The sequence below is a fragment of the Lepidochelys olivacea genome, assembly GCF_965140295.1.
Source record: "Lepidochelys olivacea isolate rLepOli2 genome assembly, chromosome: 1".
NCBI classification, from domain to species: Eukaryota; Metazoa; Chordata; order Testudines; family Cheloniidae; genus Lepidochelys; species Lepidochelys olivacea.
This window is the reverse complement of record NC_140411.1, coordinates 221,595,160-221,617,405: the sequence shown is the minus strand read 5'-3', so window position 1 is coordinate 221,617,405 and position 22,246 is coordinate 221,595,160. Positions and strand designations below refer to the sequence as shown.

At 45.5% G+C, this 22,246-nt stretch overlaps 1 long non-coding RNA gene across 1 annotated transcript in view; it reads right to left on the bottom strand.

Moving 5' to 3' along the window:
* Window positions 1-9,001: 9,001 nt before the first annotated feature.
* LOC311518762 overlaps window positions 9,002-22,246 on the bottom strand; it is a 48,535-nt gene continuing 35,290 nt past the window's right edge. The window contains exons 3-4 of the long non-coding RNA XR_014711107.1: window positions 16,406-16,465; window positions 9,002-9,624 (exon numbers count right to left, since the gene is read on the bottom strand). This is a non-coding gene — a long non-coding RNA (uncharacterized lncRNA). The remainder of the gene's footprint in view (window positions 9,625-16,405; window positions 16,466-22,246) is intronic.

Below are 22,246 nucleotides of genomic sequence, written 5' to 3'. Positions count from 1 at the left end.
GATGCACAGTTATCATCAATCAAGTTTGTTTCCTTGACTCTGATAGCAGTCAGTGTCAAATGTTGCAGGTGCAGGCAAAAATTCCTCATAATGCCCCCGGACCTAAAGGAATGTTTCTTGCAGGTTAATAATAGATGTGATGACTCATATTTTCTTTGACCCTGATGCTACAACCTTTAATTTACATGAGTAAGTAATCAATTTCTGTGGTACTATTCATGGGAGTAAGCCTTATCCATGTGAGTAAGGGTTGTTACAGTTACCACTACCATAACATTATCTAACATTCTTCCAAATCCTGCTGCTGCATTTTTCTTGATATCTTCCTCCAGCAATGTGTTCCACAGATCGACTATTTGCTACCTAGAAAAATATTTCCCTTAACTGTTTTTTACATTTACTAGGTGTTAATTTTAACCAGTATCCTTGTTCTCATAATATGGGAATTAAGGTCTGCAACCCTTCATTAGGTTAGTAAGCCTCACTTGTACAAGTACCCCATTTAGGCCAAGATGATTACCTCTGTGAGTAATGATAAATAATAATATTACAGAGCTCTTTTATTCATTAGAACACAAAGGGCTTTACAAAGGAGGTAAGCATCATTGTCCCCATTGTATAGATGTGGAGATCAAGGCACAAAGAGGTGAAGTGACTTCAGTGGGAGTCAGGCACATAAACACCTTTAAAAATCTGGCCTTTGGTCACTTTGCCTCAACTCCTCAGATGTAAAATGGGGATAACAGTATTTCCCTACCTCACAGGAGCATTGTGAGGATAATGACTTGAGTGAGTCAGAAGTTTTTTGATAGAACTTTTGTCGGAAAATGCTGATTTGTAGACATCTGAATATTCCAATGGAACATGACCATTTTGACCAAATTCCAATGGTAACCAGGCAGGATTCCGGTGGAAGGCAGCCTGATATGCAGGTTCGGAAACCAGCCTGCCAGCTTTCCTGCCAGCTCACCTGGCCACAAAGGCAGGCAGCCATTCCACCCAAAAAATTCTGCCAAATCTCTCATACAATCTCCAGGACAAGTTTCTTCATGTTATGTTCACAGAATACGTGCAGCGAAGTTAGATAAAAAGCCCATCAAATAGTCTTGCTAGAAGGTTGCAATGTAACGCTATTTTATTTCTTAGAAGCCAGAACCCTAACACAACAAGTACCAAAAACAGAGAGACAAAGCAAGCTGCTCCCTAAGGCAAAGAGACACAACTCACCCCAGCTTGCTCTAGACTGGCTCTTTTCAAAGTGACTGCTGAAGACCCAGATCACATGCTTCTCTACAGAGCCCCCTATCCTGCAAGAACTTACAAGTTGAAATAATAGCTTGTAATGGTAGTGCAGTTTTTAATACACCACACCTCAAACCACCACATCTTACAACCCTCAACCTGATCTCCTAGCTACCAAGTCTCCTCCCACTTCTTCCCCATGCCATTAAGGAATATATTCCTGTTTCAAAACACCAATCACCCTATGTACAAACACATACCTCCCAACATTTCCAGTGGTCGAAGTGGGATAGTTCCTGCTCTAAGGGAAGGGAGGTGGTTTCATAACTGGGCCTACAAATTTAACCTAATTATGAGGTCAACTGTAAAGAGTACATGAAAGTTCATGAGACGTCACAATAAGCTATAATAATAAATGTTGTCAGGAAAAAGTACAAAGAGGAGACAGGCTAAATTAGTCCAAACAAAAAGGCCTATTGATATAACTCAAGGACTGTGTTAAAGTCATGCTTGGTAAACAAAAAACCACAAGACTGGAAATTAATGAACCAAATTGGTGTGTCAGATACAGGAGCGCTGGAAGCTCCCTAAAAGTGTGTGCGGGGGCACCGGTTCATGAACTATGGTCCCTCCTGATACTGCCACTTCCCTCGAGACCCCACCCTCACACCAGACCTTCCCCCAAGGTCACGCCCCATCTCACTCCTCTCCACCCATCACTTGCCCTTATAGCCAGTAAAAGGTGATGGGGCCATAGCCCCCTGCCCCCACCTCCTGTTCCAGCACCCCTGCTTAGATATTAGACCTAACTGGCAGACAAAATAATGAGGGGATTATTCCCTTTGTGGGTCCTGAAAGAAAGAGTTTTGGGAGAAAAAATGGCTACTGGAATGCACATCACCATCATAGCTCTTATACCCACAGTCTCCTGGGACCCCAGGCCTTTATCACCATGATCCAGAGAGATGTCCTGACCAGACCAGGCCAGAGAGAGGGATCCAGATGACATCACCACTTCTACCGGCTCTAGCTGAATCCCAAACACCATCTGGATGAAACAAGATAAGACTCAACAACAACTCCATCCAATCCCATCTAATTTTTCTTTTCTTTGAAAGGACGTTATTGCCCTCTAAGACACTGCCAAACAAGGGGAGGTTTCCTTCTAAAAACTCTCCCCGGCTAAAAGGAAAGGGAACAAGGGATGTTATTAAAATGAAAGACATACTTAATATCTTGTATTTCAAATAGTTTTAACTGTTCTTCCTTCTTTTCTTTATCTTTAATAAAAGGTGAAAATGATGTTTAATAGTGTGTTTGTCATGGTACTAAGCAGGTGGAGGTCTCTGTATATCAAACGCTGAACCTTATTTAACACTGTTTCATGTTGGCCGGTGACTGGGTTATGTTAACACCCCTGACCCATAAATTAATATAACAGATACCCAGGGTGGGGGTTGCAGAGCGAGCCCACCCAGCACTCACCCTGCAGCGGCAGCTCCTGTCCCACAGGACTGGCTAGACTCGGCTGGAACAATCTGAGTGCATGCTGGACTTAGAGAGAGGAAGGGTTGGAAAGGCCTGTGTGGGGCTGGGTTGGGAATGAGGAAAAAATGGGAGAACAAGGAGGGGATGGGCTGCAAGGGAGACAGAGGAGCAGGCCAAAATGCCCCGCGGGACAGGAGAGGCTTCAACTGAGACAGGAGGGATTGTGGGTCAAAGTGGGACAGTCCCACGAAACCTGGGACCATTGGGAGGTCTGTAAACATGCATGCACATACTGAGAGAAATATAGTACAATGACACATACACAGACATGTGTTAGCACACAAAGTGACATATACATACCTATAAAGACAGATACACATGCCTCCCACACACACACTAGAGCAGTGACACAGAGTATAGTCTCACATGCACACAGTTACACACATGTACTGTCAGAGACATATATACAAACAGTAACAGAAGCGAGTGACATGTACACCCACTGGCATGCATACACACACACACGCTTTCATGCACAGAGGACTATGATGACATACAGATATACATGCTAACAGAACAAGCACAAAACACCCAGGTAGACAAAGACAGACACATGCACAGAGACATGCAGTATCAGATGCACAGACAGACAGCTGCATACATGTACACATGTGACTGAGCTAACAAACTAAGTTTACAACGTAAAGTAGTGTGATGCCATCGTGGCAGGAGAGGAACTGACGTAGTTTCTTATGTCCCAGGCACATAGATGCACTGTAAGCTTTAATTCACAGATTCTGTGCCCTGTGACATACGTTCTTGACAAGGGCCATGTGATTGCCATCAGGGTGGCCGCTGCCTGTCCCCAACATTGAAGGGTTCTGCCAATTTTTTTAAACAGATTTGCCCTGGCCTTTGTGTCCTGATCTCTTTCCCCCATCACGTGTGACCCAAGAAAGGGCCACTCACAATGCCAGTCTCTACACAGCCATGCTCCCTCACCAGCTCAGGAAAGACCAATGCCACATAAGAGTCTATTTCAGGTCTGGTCTCAGGGCACAATTTATTGATTAACCGAAAACTAAGCAAAATGTCCAAATAAAATAGTTCCTCTGCTCAGCATGGGCTACAGTTCACAGCTGCTTTTCCTTCACTTCTCTCAGCCCCTCACCCTGTCCTTGCCCTGACCCATGTGCTGGAGCCTTCCTGATCCCTGCACTTTTTGCTGGGGTTTTGGTGTGGAGTTTGGTGGTGGCAGTGGTTATTCCAAGGACAAAAGATAAAATTAATTTGTACCTTGGGGAAGTTTTAACCTAAGCTGGTAAAAGTAAGCTTAGGAGGTTTTCATGCAGGTCCCCACATCTGTACACTAGAGTTCAGAGTTGGGGAGGAACCTTGACAGGAGGGCATACTGGGCCGCATTTAAGGGCATTGCACCCCTAGTTTGCCATGCTCTCCTTCAGCGAGACTGCCTCAGGGGCTCCCATGTGCATGGATCGCTCCATATACACATTCAGATACGTCCTGCAGCTCACCAGCCACAATATAAACTTTAAATGTTTACAGGCCTTTAAAAATACCCTTAAAAAGCGAACAATTGGCACTGGGAGTAAAACTCCACTGCGATGTCACATCCAGCTGATATTGCATTGCAACACAGTGAAGCTACTTACACATGAAGTTGTGACACAAATTGTGTGTTTCACAGAGCATATCTCAAAACAGACTCCTGATTTTACCAAGAAAGCTGCAATTGTTACTTACAAAATGTTCTTCAGCTTGGTTTATTTTAATTTGTATATCTGTTTCCTTTAAATGTACATTTGAAAGCATGTATACAAGACACTATTGATTAGACTTATGGTAAGAGGAAAAGGTTTTGAGATGTATTCATACTTGCACCCCTCCCTTCCCCCACACGCCCTCTTTATTTATTTCAATAGGAGTTAAACAGAGCAGCTGTTTCAAACAGCCTGGCAGCTGTTTAGGCTCTCTCTAGTGGCACTGTGTGGAATTCCATTTAACAAAGCATATGTCTCCTGTTCTTCCACTGTAATTAGGACTTGGCTACTGCAGAAAAGTTTTCAGGGCATAGCTATACCAGACTGGCAGTATAGCTGACTCTCCTACAATAGACACAGTTTATACTGGCGAAAGAGTGCTTCCTCTGGCATAGATTTCACCACTTCCCCGAAAGACATAAGCTATACAAGCAATGTCACTTTTATGCAGGTATAAGTGAATCTACAACCGGGCTTATAGCGGCATAGCTATGTTAGTTAAAATTATATATATACCTATACACACACATACCCCTAACCAACATATCTACTCTGGTATAAGTTTTAAATGTAGACCAAGTCTAACACACATCTTTCCCAAACAGTCCGGTCCCAGCTTTGTTCATCCTCCTTGGATGTGCTATTATTATTATTTATTCATACTTAGGTAGTGCCTAGGAGTTATGGACTAGGACCTTATTGTCCCAAGTGCTGTCTAATTTAGATTGTAAACCCCACGAGGTAGGAAGGCAACTCTCTGTTTCATAAAGGTTAAGGCCAGAAGGGACCATTATAATCACCTACTCTAGCCTCCTTCAGAACAGAGGATGTAGAACTTCAAGCTAGTAATCCCTGCATTCAGCCCATCAACTTGTGGATGAACTATAGGGTATCTTTCAGAAAGAATGTGTTTGTCTTATAAGCAAACTGTACATATTTATGATAGTGTAATAATTAACAGAAAACTAAAACATTGCTGGTAACGTTATTTTGCTATTAACATTTATAATAAAAATAATTCACTGGGATTTTTATTAACAATGATAATTGGCTATTTAGGGCTGGTCTTCACTATGGGGAGAGCGACGGTGCTGCAATCAATGCAGCAGGGATTGATTTAGCGGGTCTAGTGAAGACCCGCTAAATCGATGGCAGAGCGCTCTCCGGTCGACCCCGGTACTCCAGGTCTCCGAGAAGAGTAAGGGAAGTCAACTGGAGAGCATCTCCCATCAACACAGCAAAGTGAAGACACCGGGGTAAGTCGACCTAAGTTATGTCGACTCCAGCTATGTTATTCACATTGCTGGAGTAGCATAACTTAGGCTAATTTACCCCCATAGTGAAGAAAAGCCCTAAGAAATAACATTCAAATTTTATGTTAAGTGAAACTGAATGGAAAATTGTTTTTGTTGAAAAAAAAATCCATCACGGTTTTCAAGAGTTTCATCTCCGCCACAAGAAGAAACTAGAACCAGCTGTCCAACCTTTAGGACATTCTTCTTCTACAGCAGACCTCAACTTTCATATATTCTGTTCTCTTCTCACTTCCTGCCTCATCTATCCATAGTGCTCCACCTTAATCATCAAAGAAGCATGTGCTTAAATGTTGGCAGGATCAGGACCATAGTTATAGAACGAAGTAGAAAATGACAACATTTCTATAGATTTTGAACCGTCCTGTAGTTTTTAACATGGATTTGTTTCCCTGTCATAGAGTTCTATTGTACAGTTAAAAAAAAAAAAACCTACCCACACACTAAAGAAACGCTCTCGTTTTCTGTAGAATAAGTTGAGTATTTTTTCATAGATTTCTAGATGTTAAGGCCAGAATGGACCATTATGGTTATTTAATCTGACCTCATTTATAACATGTACCATAGCATAGAATTTCACCCTTTGATACCTGCATCCACCTCATTAACTTCTGTTTGAGCTAGAGCATCTCTTTAGAAAGACATCCGATTTGGATTTAAAAACTCTGAGTGGAGTTTTTAAAAATGCCAAGTGTTCACCTAATTCTGCTCCCATGGCCTTCAATTTTAAAATCTCCCATCCATCCTTAAAGCAATGGAGAATCTACCGCATCCCTTGGTGATCTGTTCCAATGGTTATTTGCCCCCACTGCTAAAAGTGTGGGGCTAACTGAAGTTGCCTAGCTTCAAATTCTAGCCATTGGATCTTGTTATGCCTTTGCCAGCTAAATTAAAGAGCCCTTTAGTATCAGATATCTATCTGCTCCTTGTGTAAGTACTTATAGGGTATGTCTACACTATGGAATAAGGTCGAATTTATAGAAGTCGTTTTTTTAGAAATCGGTTTTATATATTCGAGTGTGTGTGTCCTCACAGAAAATGCTCTAAGTGCATTAACTCGGCGGAGTGCTTCCACAGTACCGAGGCTAGAGTCGACTTCCGGAGCGTTGCACTGTGGATAGCTATCCCACAGTTCCCACAGTCTCCGCTGCCCATTGGAATTGTGGGTTGAGATCCCAATGCCTGATGGGGCTAAAACATTGTCGCGGGTGGTTCTGGGTACATATCGTCAGGCCCCCCTTCCCTCCCTCCCTCCGTGAAAGCAGGGGCAGACAATCGTTTCACGCCTTTTTTCCTGAGTTACCTGTGCAGACGCCATACCACGGCAAGCATGGAGCCCACTCAGGTAACCGTCACCCTATGTCTCCTGGGTGCTGGCAGACGCGGTACGGCTTTGCTACACAGTAGCAGCAACCCCTTGCCTTGTGGCAGCAGACGGTACAGTACGACTGGTAGCCGTCATCATCATGTCCGAGGTGCTCCTGGCCACGTCGGCTGGGAGCGCCTAGACAGACATGGGCGCAGGGACTTAATTTAGAGTGACTTGACCAGGTCACTCTCTTTAGTCCTGCAGTCAGTCCTATTGAACCATCTTATGGTGAGCAGGCAGGCGATACGGATTGCTAGCAATCGTACTGTACCATCTTCTGCCGGGCAGGCAAGAGATGAGGATGGCTAGCAGTCGTACTGTACCATCTTCTGCCGAGCAGCCATGAGATGTGGATGGCATGCAGTCCTTCTACACCGTCTGCTGCCAGCCAAAGATGTAAAAGATAGATGGAGTGGATCAAAACAAGAAATAGACCAGATTTGTTCTGTATTCATTTGCTTCCCCCCCTCCCCCGTCTAGGGGACTCATTCTTCTAGGTCACACTGCAGTCACTCACAGAGAAGGTGCAGCGAGGTAAATCTAGCCATGTATCAATCAGAGGCCAGGCTAACCTTCTTGTTCCAATAAGAACGATAACTTAGGTGCACCATTTCTTATTGGAACCCTCCGTGAAGTCCTGCCTGAAATACTCCTTGATGTAAAGACACCCCCTTTGTTGATTTTAGCTCCCTGAAGCCAACCCTGTAAGCCATGTCCTCAGTCGCCCCTCCCTGCATCAGAGCAACGGCAAACAATCGGGCATCTGAGAGTGCTGTCCAGAGCAGTCACAATGGAGCACTGCAACGCCAGACAGCTACCGGTCAGTTGGGAATCAATTTGGAGTGGGCAAATCTACTGTGGGGGCTGCTGTGATGCAAGTAGCCCACGCAATCAAAGATCTGCTGATATCAAGGGTAGTGACCCTGGGAAATGTGCAGGTCATAGTGGATGGCTTTGCTGCAATGGCATTCCCTAACTGTGGTGGGGCCATAGACGGAACCCATATCCCTATCTTGGCACCGGAGCACCAAGCCGCCGAGTACATAAACCGCAAGGGGTACTTTTCGATAGTGCTGCAAGCTCTGGTGGATCACAAGGGACGTTTCACCAACATCAACGTGGGGTGGCCGGGAAAGGTACATGACGCTCGCATCTTCAGGAACTCTGGTCTGTTTCAAAAGCTGCAGGAAGGGACTTTATTCCCAGACCAGAAAATAACTGTTGGGGATGTTGAAATGCCTATACGTATCCTTGGGGACCCAGCCTACCCCTTAATGCCATGGCTCATGAAGCCGTACACAGGCAGCCTGGACAGTAGTCAGGAGCTGTTCAACTACAGGCTGAGCAAGTGCAGAATGGTGGTAGAAGGTGCATTTGGACGTTTAAAGGCGCGCTGGCGCAGTTTACTGACTCGCTTAGACCTCAGCGAAACCAATATTCCCACTGTTATTACTGCTTGCTGTGTGCTCCACAATATCTGTGAGAGTAAGGGGGAGATGTTTATGGCGGGGTGGGAGGTTGAGGCAAATCGCCTGGCTGCTGGTTACGCGCAGCCAGACACCAGGGCGGTTAGAAGAGCACAGGAGGGCGCGGTACGCATCAGAGAAGCTTTGAAAATCAGTTTCATGACTGGCCAGGCTACGGTGTGAAAGTTCTGTTTGTTTCTCCTTGATGAAACCCCCCGCCCCTTGGTTCACTCTACTTCCCTGTAAACTAACCACCCGCCCCTCCTCCCTTCAATCACCGCTTGCAGAGGCAATAAAGTCATTGTTGCTTCACATTCATGCATTCTTTATTCATTCATCACACAAATAGGGGGATGACTACCAAGGTAGCCCAGGAAGGGTGGTGGAGGAGGGAAGAAAAATGCCACACAGCACTTTAAGCACAGCACTTTAAAAGTTTACAACTTTAAAATTTATTGAATGACAGCCTTCTTTTTTTTGGGCAACCCTCTGTGGTGGAGAGGCTGGTTGGCCGGAGGCCCCCCCACTGCGTTCTTGGGCGTCTGGGTGTGGAGGCTATGGAACTTGGGGAGGAGGGCGGTTGGTTACAGAGGGGCTGTAGCGGCAGTCTGTGCTCCAGCTGCCTTTGCTGCAGCTCAACCATACACTGGAGCATACTGGTTTGGTCCTGCAGCAGCCTCAGCATTGAATCCTGCCTCCTCTCATCATGCCGCCACCACATTTGAGCTTCAGCCCTCTCTTCAGCCCGCCACTTACTCTCTTCAGCTCGCCACCTCTCCTCCCGGTCATTTTGTGCTTTCCTGCACTCTGACATTATTTGCCTCCACGCATTCGTCTGTGCTCTGTCAGTGTGGGAGGACAGCATGAGCTCGGAGAACATTTCATCGCGAGTGCGTTTTTTTTCTTTCTAAGCTTCACTAGCCTCTGGGAAGGAGAAGATTCTGTGATCATTGAAACACATGCAGCTGGTGGAGAAAAAAAAAGGGACAGCGGTATTTAAAAAGACACATTTTATAAAACAGTGGCTACACTCTTTCAGGGTAATCCTTGCTGTTAACATTACATACATAGCACATGTGCTTTCGTTACAAGGTCGCATTTTGCCTCCCCCCACCACGTGGCTACCCCCTCAACCTTCCCCCCTCCCTGTGGCTAACCGCGGAGGAACATTTCTGTTTAGCCACAGGCAAACAGCCCAGCAGGAATGGGCTCCTCTGAGTGTCCCCTAAAGAAAAGCACTCTATTTCAACCAGGTGACCATGAATTATATCTCACTCTCCTGAGGATAACACAGAGAGATAAAGAATGGATGTTGTTTGAATGCCAGCAAACACACACTGCAATGCTTTGTTCTACAATGATTCCCAAGTACGTGTTACTGGCCTGGAGTGGTAAAGTATCCTACCATGAAGGACGCAATAAGGCTGCCCTCCCCAGAAACCTTTTGCAAAGGCTTTAGGAGTACATCTAGGAGAACCGCGAATGCCAGGGCAAAGTAATCCTTTCACATGCTTGCTTTTAAACCATGTATAGTATTTTAAAAGGTACACTCACCAGAGGTCCCTTCTCCGCCTGCTGGGTCCAGGAGGCAGCCTTGGGTGGGTTCGGGGGGTACTGGCTCCAGGTCCAGGGTGAGAAACAGTTCCTGGCTGTCGGGAAAACCGGTTTCTCCGCTTGCTTGCTGTGAGCTATCTACAACCTCCTCCTCATCATCATCTTCTTCGTCCCCAAAACCTGCTTCCGTATTGCCTCCATCTCCATTGAAGGAATCAAACAACACGGCTGGGGTAGTGGTGGCTGAACCCCCTAAAATGGCATGCAGCTCATCATAGAAGCGGCATGTTTGGGGCTCTGACCCGGAGCGGCCGTTCGCCTCTCTGGTTTTCTGGTAGGCTTGCCTCAGCTCCTTCAGTTTCACGCGGCACTGCTTCGGGTCCCTGTTATGGCCTCTGTCCTTCATGCCCTGGGAGATTTTGACAAAGGTTTTGGCATTTCGAAAACTGGAACGGAGCTCTGATAGCACGGATTCCTCTCCCCAAACAGCGATCAGATCCCGTACCTCCCGTTTGGTATATGCTGGAGCTCTTTTGCGATTCTGGGACTCCATCATGGTCACCTGTGCTGATGAGCTCTGCATGGTCACCTGCAGCTTGCCACGCTGGCCAAACAGGAAATGAGATTTAAACGTTCGCGGTTCTTTTCCTGTCTACCTGGCCAGTGCATCTGAGTTGAGAGTGCTGTCCAGAGCGGTCACAATGGAGCACTCTGGGATAGCTCCCAGAGGCCAATACCATCGAATTGTGTCCACAGTACCCCAAATTCAAGCCGGCAAGGTCGATTTAAGCGCTAATCCACTTGTCAGGGGTGGAGTAAGGAAATTGATTTTAAGAGCCCTTTAAGTCGAAATAAAGGGCTTCTTTGTGTGGACGGGTGCAGGTTTACATCGATTTAACGCTGCTAAATTCGACCTAAAGTCCTAGTGTAGACCAGGGCATAGATTGTGATCAAGCCATCTCTTAGCCTTTGATAAACTAAAGAGACTGAGAGACTTAAGTCTCTCTCTATGGAATGTCTTCCAGTCCTCAAATCATTCTTCTCTTCAATTTTTTAGCATCCTTTCTTTTGTCATTGTCACTTCATAGAACCTAATACATTTCTATAGAATCCCACTGATTACATCCCTGTTAAATTCTAAAGACTTTCCAAAAAGGTTTTCAATTTAAGGTCCACTACTGTATACAGGGCCTGATCGAACTCCCACTGATTTCAGTGGGAGCCTTTCTGTAGACCTGAATGGGAGTTGGATTGGGTTTCATGTACTGTATGCTGGGTAACAACATGAGAAGACTCCATGTTTCTAAAACTAAACTGGGCTCTTTATTAAGAGACCTATTTACAGAGATGCTGCAACTGCAGCCAGCATGCTATGTGCACATGAACTGACTTCCTGGTGCCTCCTTCAAACTCTTCCATCCTGCAACCTATGCTCCTCCCTCCACATTCCATGAATGTTCCTACAGATTGAGCTATAGCTTCTTGACATGCTTGAACACATAAAGGAAATGTCTTCTTGAGAGATATCAGTGAAGAACCTGCTGCTGATCAGCTTCAGCTTCACAGGACTTTAGGGGGAAGCCACGGATTCTTCACTGGAATTGTGTTATTATTTGTATTTAGTAATTCCTAAGGCCCCAGTCAAGGAACAGCACCCCAGTGTGCTATGTGCTCTCTGACCTAAACACATTGGAGTCACTATGTGAGAGTTCTGGGACCTGTGTAGTGATGCATCATTTGATGCAGGTCTCTCTGAGTCCACTACAAGACACCTTTCCACAGATGCAGTCTCCTATGTAATGCAGTAGGCCAAACTAATCCTTGGCCTGAGCAGTCAAAATTCAGGGGACAATGTGGCTCATTGTCTCTTACTTAGATTATAAACTCTTTGGGGTAAGAATCAACTTTGTAACACATGTGTGCACAGTACTTAACACAATGGGCCTTGATTTTTAATAGGGCCTTTAGGCATTACCCCAGGACAAATAAGAATCAATAATAGTTGAAGCAGTCTCTATTCTCTTCTTTTGTTTTGTAATTTTCTTTTCATTTCTTCTTTCTCAATGGCTTCAGGTAAATTCCTTCCTGTCCAATATCCCCAGGAGGGAACGAGGATAAATCATCCCTTGTATTTATGACATCTACAGAAGTAATTAAATTACTCTCTGCTTCTTGGCACATGCCATTGTCTTCTTATTGCAAAGTTGTGTTTCACTATGGTTGTCTTAGAGAATGGGCTGGTATGCCTCCATCTCTACCATCACTTCCACTGTCCTTTCAAATCTTGAACCAAAGGTGCATAAACAAGTCTTCTTACTGTAGCATTAGCCCATTACAGACCTCACCACTTGAAATCAAGGAATCCTCCTTGTGTGGTAACATTATGTCTTTAACACTTGGCTGCTGCCACATGTACCAGCAAGATCCAGCTAGAATACCCACACGCCATGCTGCTGAATCACAGCAGAACATACCTGATGTACTGCTGAAAAGCAACCTCAAGGTAGAAGACACACGGTGTGAAATCTTAGCCCCACCAAAATCGGTGGCAAAACTCCCATTGACTTCAGCAGGGTCAGGATTTCTACCTGATGTTTTTTCTGAATGCACCAAGCCTATGCAGACAGAATGAGCCCGCTGAACATGCCAGATGAGCGATAGCATCCCAATTCATTGCAATGGCTGTATCCCACTCACAGGGTCTGAGGAGAGGCCTATAGCCAAAGGGTTAAAATTAGAACTGTCTGAAAACTGTGAAATTCTGAAATCAAAAGAAGAAATTGTTCTGAAACAGAACTAAAGACAAAATTTCCTGTGGAAAAGGAATTCTGAAATTTTACTTTGAAAAAGTTGAAACCACATTTTATTTCAAACTTTTCAAAATATTTCCAAGGCTCCCCGAGAGGCCTGGAGCAGGGAATGAGACAGCTTCACAGGCAGCCAAGGCCCATGCCTTATAGTGAATTACAAATCAAAATCAATGCCAGTGCAGTTGTTGAACTGGGTTAACAGGTCTCCATTGGCTATCGCTGCCTGACAGATGGGCCAATTCATTCTGCACCAGCTGTGGCTTCCAGCTGGTTCCAAGAGTTATGTTCACAGTGTACACACTCAGAGAAGTTAGATAAAAGACATAAATACTCTTGCTGGATGGTTGCAGCGTAAGACTACTTTCTTTCTTAGAAGTCAGAATGATAATATATAAGAATCCAAAAACAGAGAGACAGAGGAAAGAGTCTGCTCCCTAAAGCAGAGAGACAACTCACCCCACCTTGCTTTAAGCTGGATTCATCCAGACTTTCTGCTGACTGACTCGGACAACCCAGATCACGTCTTCCCTCAGAGTGCCCTTGTCTATAACAAGTCCTGGAAGGTCCTCACAGTTAAAGAGATGGCTTGTCATTTGTACCAGTTTCCAACACACCACAAGTAGCCCAATGGAGAGCCCAGTTAGAAGGGACAAAGGCACAGCTTGCTGAGAGGTATTCCACATCAGAAAGAGATGGTTCCAAACACCTAACCAGATGCAGAGGAGAAGAGGAACCTTCCTGATAGACCCAACAGAATAATCTAAGCCTGTTGAACCCAACAGAACAAGCTAGTGATGTTCCATCCTCTGGTAAAGTAACCTCCACAAAATAGTTAGCCTTCCTCCCTCCTCCTGCCATTTTCCTTTCCACCATGCTCTTCATCACAAGCCATGAGATCCTTGTCGGAGGTTTCCTCAAAGGCAAAGTCCCTTCCATCCAGTCAGCAGCCAGATCTAAACAGCTCCAAGCCAGTGAGCCAAGGGTTTTAACCTACGCCAATGGAGCTATTGGACTTTTTTCAATTGAATTAATAGAGGTGGGAAGGAATGTGCCATACAGCTCAAGGTCAGTGTAGACAAGTGCAAAGTCTTGTACACTGGAAGGACCAAACTGACCTACTCGTATGCACTGATGAGTTCTCAGTTAACTGTAACCACTCAAGAAAAAACTGGGCAGCTCAGTCTAAACCTCTGCTTAATTCACAAGCAGGGGGCAAAGAAGCGAATCATTTGGACATATTAAGTAAGGGAGAGAGAATAGAGCTGGCTGACATTTGTCAGCTAAATCTTCTTTTGGCGACAGAATGAGATTTGGCAACATGGAAACATTTGGTGAATTCGTGTCTTTTTTGCCATACTGGACACATTCAAAAAATTGAAACAAACATTTAAATTCTTTGGTCAGCGACAACTTTTTGCTTCAATGTTTACTTCACATTTTAAAAAAATTACAAACAAAAAATACTCAATCAATACAAAACATTTTGTGTGGACCTGAACATTTCTTTTTGGTAACTTTTCAGAATTACCAGTGAACTGAAAAAATCCATTATTTGCAAGGCTCTAATAGAAAACAATACTGAACCTGTTCTATGAATCAATGGGATGCCCTCTCCTGGAAAACTCTGTTCATTTCAGTCAGCACATAGCAGAAATAGAAGGGACTCAGAAGAGGGAAATGAAAATGATTACAGGCATGAAGAGACGAGGACTGTTTAGAAAGAAGAAACACCAGTGGGGACATGATCATGATATGGAAGATAACGAATGTGGAAGGGGTCCCTAGCTATAGCATGCATGAAGGGGTAGTGAGGGGAAACTGATTGCCTGAACTCCCCAACAGCAGGGTTAAGAAGCAGGCTTCAGAATCTAGATTTTATTTTGTAGCAGTTGAGTCAGGTAATGGCCCTGCAGTTAGAACTACAGAGGTGTAATAACAACATTTAAGGCATCAAACGTAGCCATGCCAATATATTCTCGAAATATAGGTCAGATCAATGCCACCACAAGAGCATGCAAAGGAGAAAAAATTGGGCTCTGCTAGCTCCTAATAAACACAGCTGTTCTCCAACACATCCTCAGCAATTTAGAGAACTAAAACATGTGCAAGTGAGAGAGAGCAAGAAAGAGAGAGAAAGACAGAAAAGTGAGATGGAAGAAAGGCTGAAATCTAACCATTCTACTCTGACCCTTAGCGGCCCAGGGCCAAACCTTGGACTGGGCTGAGTTTATGCACAGTACAGCAGAGTGGAGAGGAAGAATAGTTTTAAGCCACATTTCTGCTCTCTCAATTCTGGCACTGTCATGGACAGAAAGCAGTTTCCCAAGCCTGGAGCTGCCACCTGGATGACTCAGGGGGAGGGATAGCTCAGTGGTTTGAGCATTGGCCTCCTAAACCCAGGGGTGTGCGTTCAATCCTTGTGGGGGCCATTTAGGGGTCTGGGGCAAAAATTGGGGATTGGTCCTGCTTTGAGCAGGGGGTGGGACTAGATGACCTCCTGAGGTCCCTTCCTACCCTGAGATTCTATGGTTCTATATACTCTGCCAGCCAACAATTCACTGGAGTGCTGTGTGTGTCGGACGCTCCTATCTACCCCCAACACAACTTCTCCTTCACCAATCCCCTCCATGTCCCCCAGCAGACAATGAGAGGAGCCAGAGGCACCATTTCAGATTGTGTGTGGCGGGGAGCAACTTTAATTGTGATTCCAGGGGCTACTTAGGCACCTGAAAACTCTAGGGTTTTTTTTTTTTTTTGCAGATAATAACTTAGAAATTAGCTGACAGGAGCACTGTATCTAATTCTTATATAAAGAAAAAAAATTAAACAAATATTAGACCCACTCAGCTCTAATAGTAACATGTTCTGACATCTTGTGTCAAGTCACTTAAGGGACACCCAGTTAGGTTTAAAATTTTACTTCATAGTCTTATTCTTGAATACAACAATCGAAACAGTTGTAGAAAAGTCTAGATTGCTTTCTATCATTTAGGCTACTTACTTTCTGCAGTTCACGAAGCATGGAATAGATCATTCAACTTTTGAAAACATCCTATTTAGGGGAAGGCCCCATGAGTTTATACTGCACCTGCCTGGGGCTCTAGGGGTGTTACCATACTGCAAATAATAGACTAGAAACTGACCTTAAACAGGAGTGAGACTGACAATTTCAAGTTACTTTCTCAGTATTGTCAACCCCAAATGTTCAAAAGTCATAAGTCAGGCTCATGAAAAATCATGAGATTGGCTTAAAAATAATGAGATTATTTAAAAATAATAGATTTGGTGTTTTTTGAGGTGGCCTTCCGCTTTTTGAGCCTTTAGGCTTTACTGGGGTCACATTTTGAAGCTTTTGCCACAGTCACAAGGGCTAGAAACTTACTTTTTCTTTAAGAATGAAGGCTGAAATCATCCCATATCCACCTGACTCCAGGAGCTGGGGCTTTAAGGAAAACAATAATTATCATGTTTCAGAGTGGTAGCCATGTTAGTCTGTATCATCAAAAACATCAAGGAGTCCTGGTGACACCTTAGAGGCTAACAAATTTATTTGGGCATAAGCTTTCGTGGGCTAAAACCCACTTCATCAGATGCATGGAGTGGAACATACAGTAGGGAGGTATAAATACACAGCATATGAAAAGATGGGAGTTGCCTTACTAAGTGGGGCGGGAGGGTCAGTGCTAAAGAGCCAATTCAATTAAGGTGGAACTGGGCTATTCTCAACAGTTGAAAAGAAGGGGTGGAAATCACTTGTGTAGTGCTAATGAGGCCAGTGTAAACAAAGTGGCCCATTTCAAACAGTTGACAAGAAGGTGTGAGTATCAGCAGGGGGAGATTACTTTTTGTAGTGACCCATCCACTCCCAGTCTTTATTCAGGCCTAATTTGATGGTGTCCAGTTTGCAAATTAATTCCAATTCTGCGGTTTCTCATTGGAGTCTGTTTTTGAAGTTTTTTTTTTTTTCAAAAGTCACTGCTAAACTAAATCCAGGGGAAGTTTTTATTGTAGGGGTGCTCATAGCCATTGAACCAAACTGTAAACCCTGTATATAATGGAAAACACTTCAAGGCAGCGGGTACAGCAGCACCCTCAGCACCCCTAGTTCTAGCACCAAGTCCAGGGGCACGACAAAGATAGGAATGTACCATACTCCAGGATCTGGGGTCCCACTGAAGTCACTGGAAAAGCTCGCATTGATTTCAAGGCAGTCAAGATTTCACTGCTGAGCTGTTAAATTTAATCTCCAGTGGGCCCATGGGAGTTGTGGGGGTGGAGTCTGCAGAGAGGGGCAGCATGCGGAGCCATGTGCCGCCCCCTGCCAGGGGCTGCAGGGGCATGATGGCCGCATCTGGAAGTAGCATGGGGCTGGGGCAGGCAGGGAACCTACTTTATTTAGCCCCACTGTGCTGCCAACTGGGAGCCGCCTGAGGTAAATAAGTGCTGCCTGGCGGAAGTCTGCACGCCCCGCAAACGCCTACCCCCAGCTCTGAGCCCCTTCCCAGAGCCAGCACCCAGTATCCCCTCCCACACCCTGAACCCCCTCCCGTACCCCAACTCTAATCCCCTGCCCCAGTCCTGAGCCCCCTCCCAGAGCCAACATCTCATACCCACTCCTGTACCCCAAACCTCCTCCCACACCCCAACACTCTTCCCCAGCCCAGAGCCCCCTCCTGCACCCAAACTCCCTCCCACAGCTTGCACCCCCACTACATCCTGCACCCCAACTCCCTGCCCCAGTCTCAGCCCGGAGCCCCCTCCCACACTCTGAACCCCTCAGCCCCAGTCCAGAGCTCGCACCCCCTGACGCACCCCAACCCCCTGCTCCAGCACAGTGAAAGTGAGTGAGGGTGGGGGAGAGCAAGCAATGGAGGGAGGGGGGATGGAGTGAGTGGGGTGGGGCCTCATGGAAAGGGTGGGGTAGATCCTGGGTTGTACTTAAATTCAAAAAGTGATCTTGTACATAAAAAGGTTGCAGACCATTGCTTTAAAGAGGTGGTTTAAGGATGATGAAGTCATTCCTGTTGCCATGTAGGAGACTGGATTAGATGAGCCACAAAAATTATCTTGCTCTTGGAGCAAATTCATACGTGACATAGTTTAAATCACAGCAAGGTACGAAAATGAGGGTGTAAACTGGGGCAAATTACAGACTAAGAGCTTGATCTCCACTTTCTTGTACTTTGTGCAGTCAGTTACACTTGTGCAAAGGAGATGGAAGATCTGATCTGATATCAGTTTACACCCACTTCTTGCAGGTTTAAGGGACTTCACAAGCTTCAAGGAGGTGAAGAATTAAAACTAGAAGGGGCAGGGCTGTTGCAGTCAACAGTAGGATGTAAGAAGGTGCCAGATAAAAGAGCCTGCCCTCCACCCGACACACAGTCAAATTCTGCTCTCAGCTAAATGTGGAATCCCTGACATCGACTGAATTACTCCAGATTTATACCAATATAACTGTCAGCAGAATTCCTTCTTACCTTTGTAGTTTTGCAGCTACAGATCCACCTTTCCATCCCCTTGATGTGTAAATTACACTAAATTGCAACAGTTTACTCTCTCTAATCCATACTGTGACAGGGCAAGGCCAGCTGGCTATAGAAAAGTAGTGGGAGATATATTAGCTCCAGGCTAAACAAATCCCTGGTACCAGGATAAGTGAAATGGCAGCTGCTCCAGGTCAATTAAGACACCTGGGGTCAATTAAGAACTTTCCAGAGGGCAGGGAGAAGGCTAGCTTGATTGGGACACCCGAAGCCAATCAGGGGCTGGCTGAAACTAGTTAAAAGCCTCCCAGCCAGTCAGATGGGTGTGGATGTCAGGAGCTGTAGGAGGAAGTTGTGCTGTTGGAGAGACTGAAGAGTACACACCATATCAGGCACAAGGAAGGAGGCCCTGAGGTAAGGGTGAAGTGGAGCTTGAGGCAGTGAGAGCTGCTGTGGGGGAAGTAGCCCAGGGAATTGTACATGTAAAAGGTCAGCTACCATAGCTGATACTATTAGGGTCCCTGGGCTGGAGCCTGGAGTAGAGGGTGGGCCCAGGCTCTCCCCCCCCCCACCTTTGCCCCCTGATTAATCACTGAGACTGGGAGACAACAGAGACTGTGCAAGGAAGGATAACTTCTCCTCACTTCCCTTGCTGGCTTATGATGAAAATGGCTCAGTAGACTGTGACCCTTGTCTCTAGAGAGAGAGAAGGGTTACGTGGAGGGTCAACGTGAGCCTCTGAGGCTAGCGAAATCCGCCAGGAAATGTGGGACCCACGGAGGAAAGGACAGAGCTTTGTCACAATATGTAATTTACATCCTCTACATCCCCCCTGCATTTGACCCTCTGACTCACTCTCTCATCCCAGCTATGATACAAAGACATCTCACTAGTAGAGAGGAGGCTTGGTCAGTATTTATTGATGGTACTTACTGAGTGTTTCTCTCATTGTGTATGACATAATGTTTCTTGGAAGCCCAAGTGCTTTCATAAGCTTCCTTCCCCCTCCGTGGTCACAGCCTAGTGCATTGTACTGTGGGAACATCACCACTAGCTGGCTGGAGAGAATGCATTTTAATATTTTGATGAGATTACCCATGGTTCTAATGCAGCTGAGATCAATACAAGCCTCATTATAGCTTCTAAAATAAGTGAGTCCTGAAATAGCTGATAGCAGATCCAGGCTGGTTCTCTGAATTCATTATAATAGCACTTCTTGGGCCAGATCCTCAGCTGATGTAAGTCAATGTAACTCCATTGATGCCAGAGAAACTACATCAATTTACGCCAGCTGAGGATCTGACTATGTTCACAAGGCTATTGCTAGAGTGACAGCCTCAGACTCATCTAAAGTGTTCTGATCTTGAGCAGTTACCTTGAGCACAGAGGTATCCCATGCGGGAAAGGCCTGTGGAGTTTAGTAAAGAATACACATTCTAAAGAAAAGTGATCGAACCAAGCCACAGAATTCTACAGCAGGGATACGTGCTTAACATTCTGCTGGGCTGGTTTTAAAATCTACAGAGAGAGTCTCATTTGCTATTAAATTCTATAAGGCTCCATTACATTTCTCTAGCCCTCTATTAGTTTCATGCCCATTAAATTCCAGAAGGCTTTTCCAGAAGCACTGACGCTTCTCACTCTCCTTTCCTTCCAGGTCATAGGATGAATCCCTGTTTAATCCATGCACAGGACATTAGCTTACTGTCCTTTATTTTTTTTTTTTTAACCTATAGCTGGGTCCCAATGAATGTTTCTGTGAGGAGGTATCCAGAAATCAACAGGGCGATGGTTATTTCTCTCTCCCGAGCAGACAAAAGTTTGTAGTGCAGGAACTGTCAGGCCCTATCCATGAGGGAAACCAGGCTGAGGCCAGCTGCAGTGAATTAGGGCATCCTCCCAATGCACTATAAGAGAGAAGTGCTCTGAGCTGTCTGCACTAGAAATTGTATAGTGCATGGGAGCCTTTTAAGAAACTGGGCCATGGGACCCTCTTTTGAAGCTCTTAATTTAAACTCTTCGGGCTTGTCTGCACTTACACAGGTGCAGCTGTGCCACGGCAGCGCTGAGTAAAGATACTACAAATGCCGACAGGCATAGGCGCTGACTTTTATTTTTCCCCAGGGGTACTACACCCCTGCTCGGCCGAGGCCCCACCCCCACTCCCACTCTGCCTCCTCCCCCAAGTCCCTGCCCTCACCCCGCCTCTTCCTGCCCTCACTCCGCCCTCTCCCAAAGCCACTATTTTTTTCCAAAGGGTGCTCCAGCCCCGGTGCACCCACGGAGTCGGCGCCTATGCTGACAGGAGAAATCCTCAAAAAGTGGTAGCTATATTGATGGGAGAAGCCCTCCTGTCACTATAGCTCTGTCTACACTGGGAGTTTGGCCTATATAACTGTGTTGCTCAGGGGTGTGGATTTTCCATGCCCCTGAGCGACGCAGTTACACCGACATAAATCTATGGTGTAGACCAGGGCTTAGGGTCTGATCACTTTGTCTGTTGTAAACACGCCGTTCAATGTACTTCAAGGGGAGTTGTTTGCATTAATTGGGCTCTAAAAGGCCTTAGTATGACTATCAGTCTCTCACCCGGCCTGTCACAATATCATTTGGGATTAGTTCTTTGGCTCCTGTGTAAATTGCAGAGTAGGGCCCCAACTGTGCTGTCGCTTAACCTAGTGTAAATCTGGAGTAACTCAGCTGACTTCATTGGGGTTTCCCTGGATTACCATTGGTGTAATCAAAAGAAGAACTTGTCCTTTGCTACCTCTAGCCTGGATAACTGCATGGCTGGACAAGGGGATAGCCTTGATAACATTAGCTAGCACAGCAAGGGACTATTCATTGGCCATATTATGTGGGTGCAATAGGAAGGACGGTGTAAGCAGGCTTCATCCCCACCTTGCATGCCTCATGTGATGGCCAGGTTTAGTTATATTACTGGCATATAGAGAAGCACAGAAAGTCTCGCAATGTTCACCCTTAAGAGTACAAATTGCCCATCAGGGGATAGGGAAGAAGCAGCTGCAGGAGATGGCCAAGATGTAGCTGACTGAAGACTGTGCTGCATAAAGAAATTTGAGAAAGGACTGTGCCTTTGGAGACAGTCTTTCCTTGGTTGTCCCCTAGGGTGAGTTGTGTCTGCTCTTCCCCAAGCTCAGTGCTGTGGCTATGTGCCACAATATAACCCTTCCTTGGTATGTGGAATGCATAGTCCTATTCTCCATAGATGTCACTGGCTCCTAGTTCATTTTCAGGTGCAAATCAAAGCATTCATTCTGATCAATAAATTCCTTCAGGATGTAGGTCCTGCCTGTCACAGAGTCACTCTCTACACACCGTCTCAACAACCGAGATTAGTGGGGCCCTCCTGTTGCCAATACTTTCAACTGAACTGTAGGCACTAGGTATTAGCAGTGGAGAGCCCTTGACGCCAGAGTTTGCATCCCCTGCTGGGCTGATGGAGTCTGAGTCTGCTGACTTTTGGGACATGCTCCCAGGGTCACCTGTAACCTCTGGAGTTTTTGAAAGGTGAATGTGGGTTGAGTGGAAGTCATTACATTAGTGACTCTTTGACCTTTGCCAAATGATTTGAAAAGGTAATATTCGGATTGATGCCCAGACTCTTTGCGAACAAAGAAATAATTCTCCTAGGAGCACACAAGTCTATAGCCAGGAGACAGCCTGGGTTATTAGAATCTAGTAATGTGAGGGAAACGGATATCTGGACGTTTGCC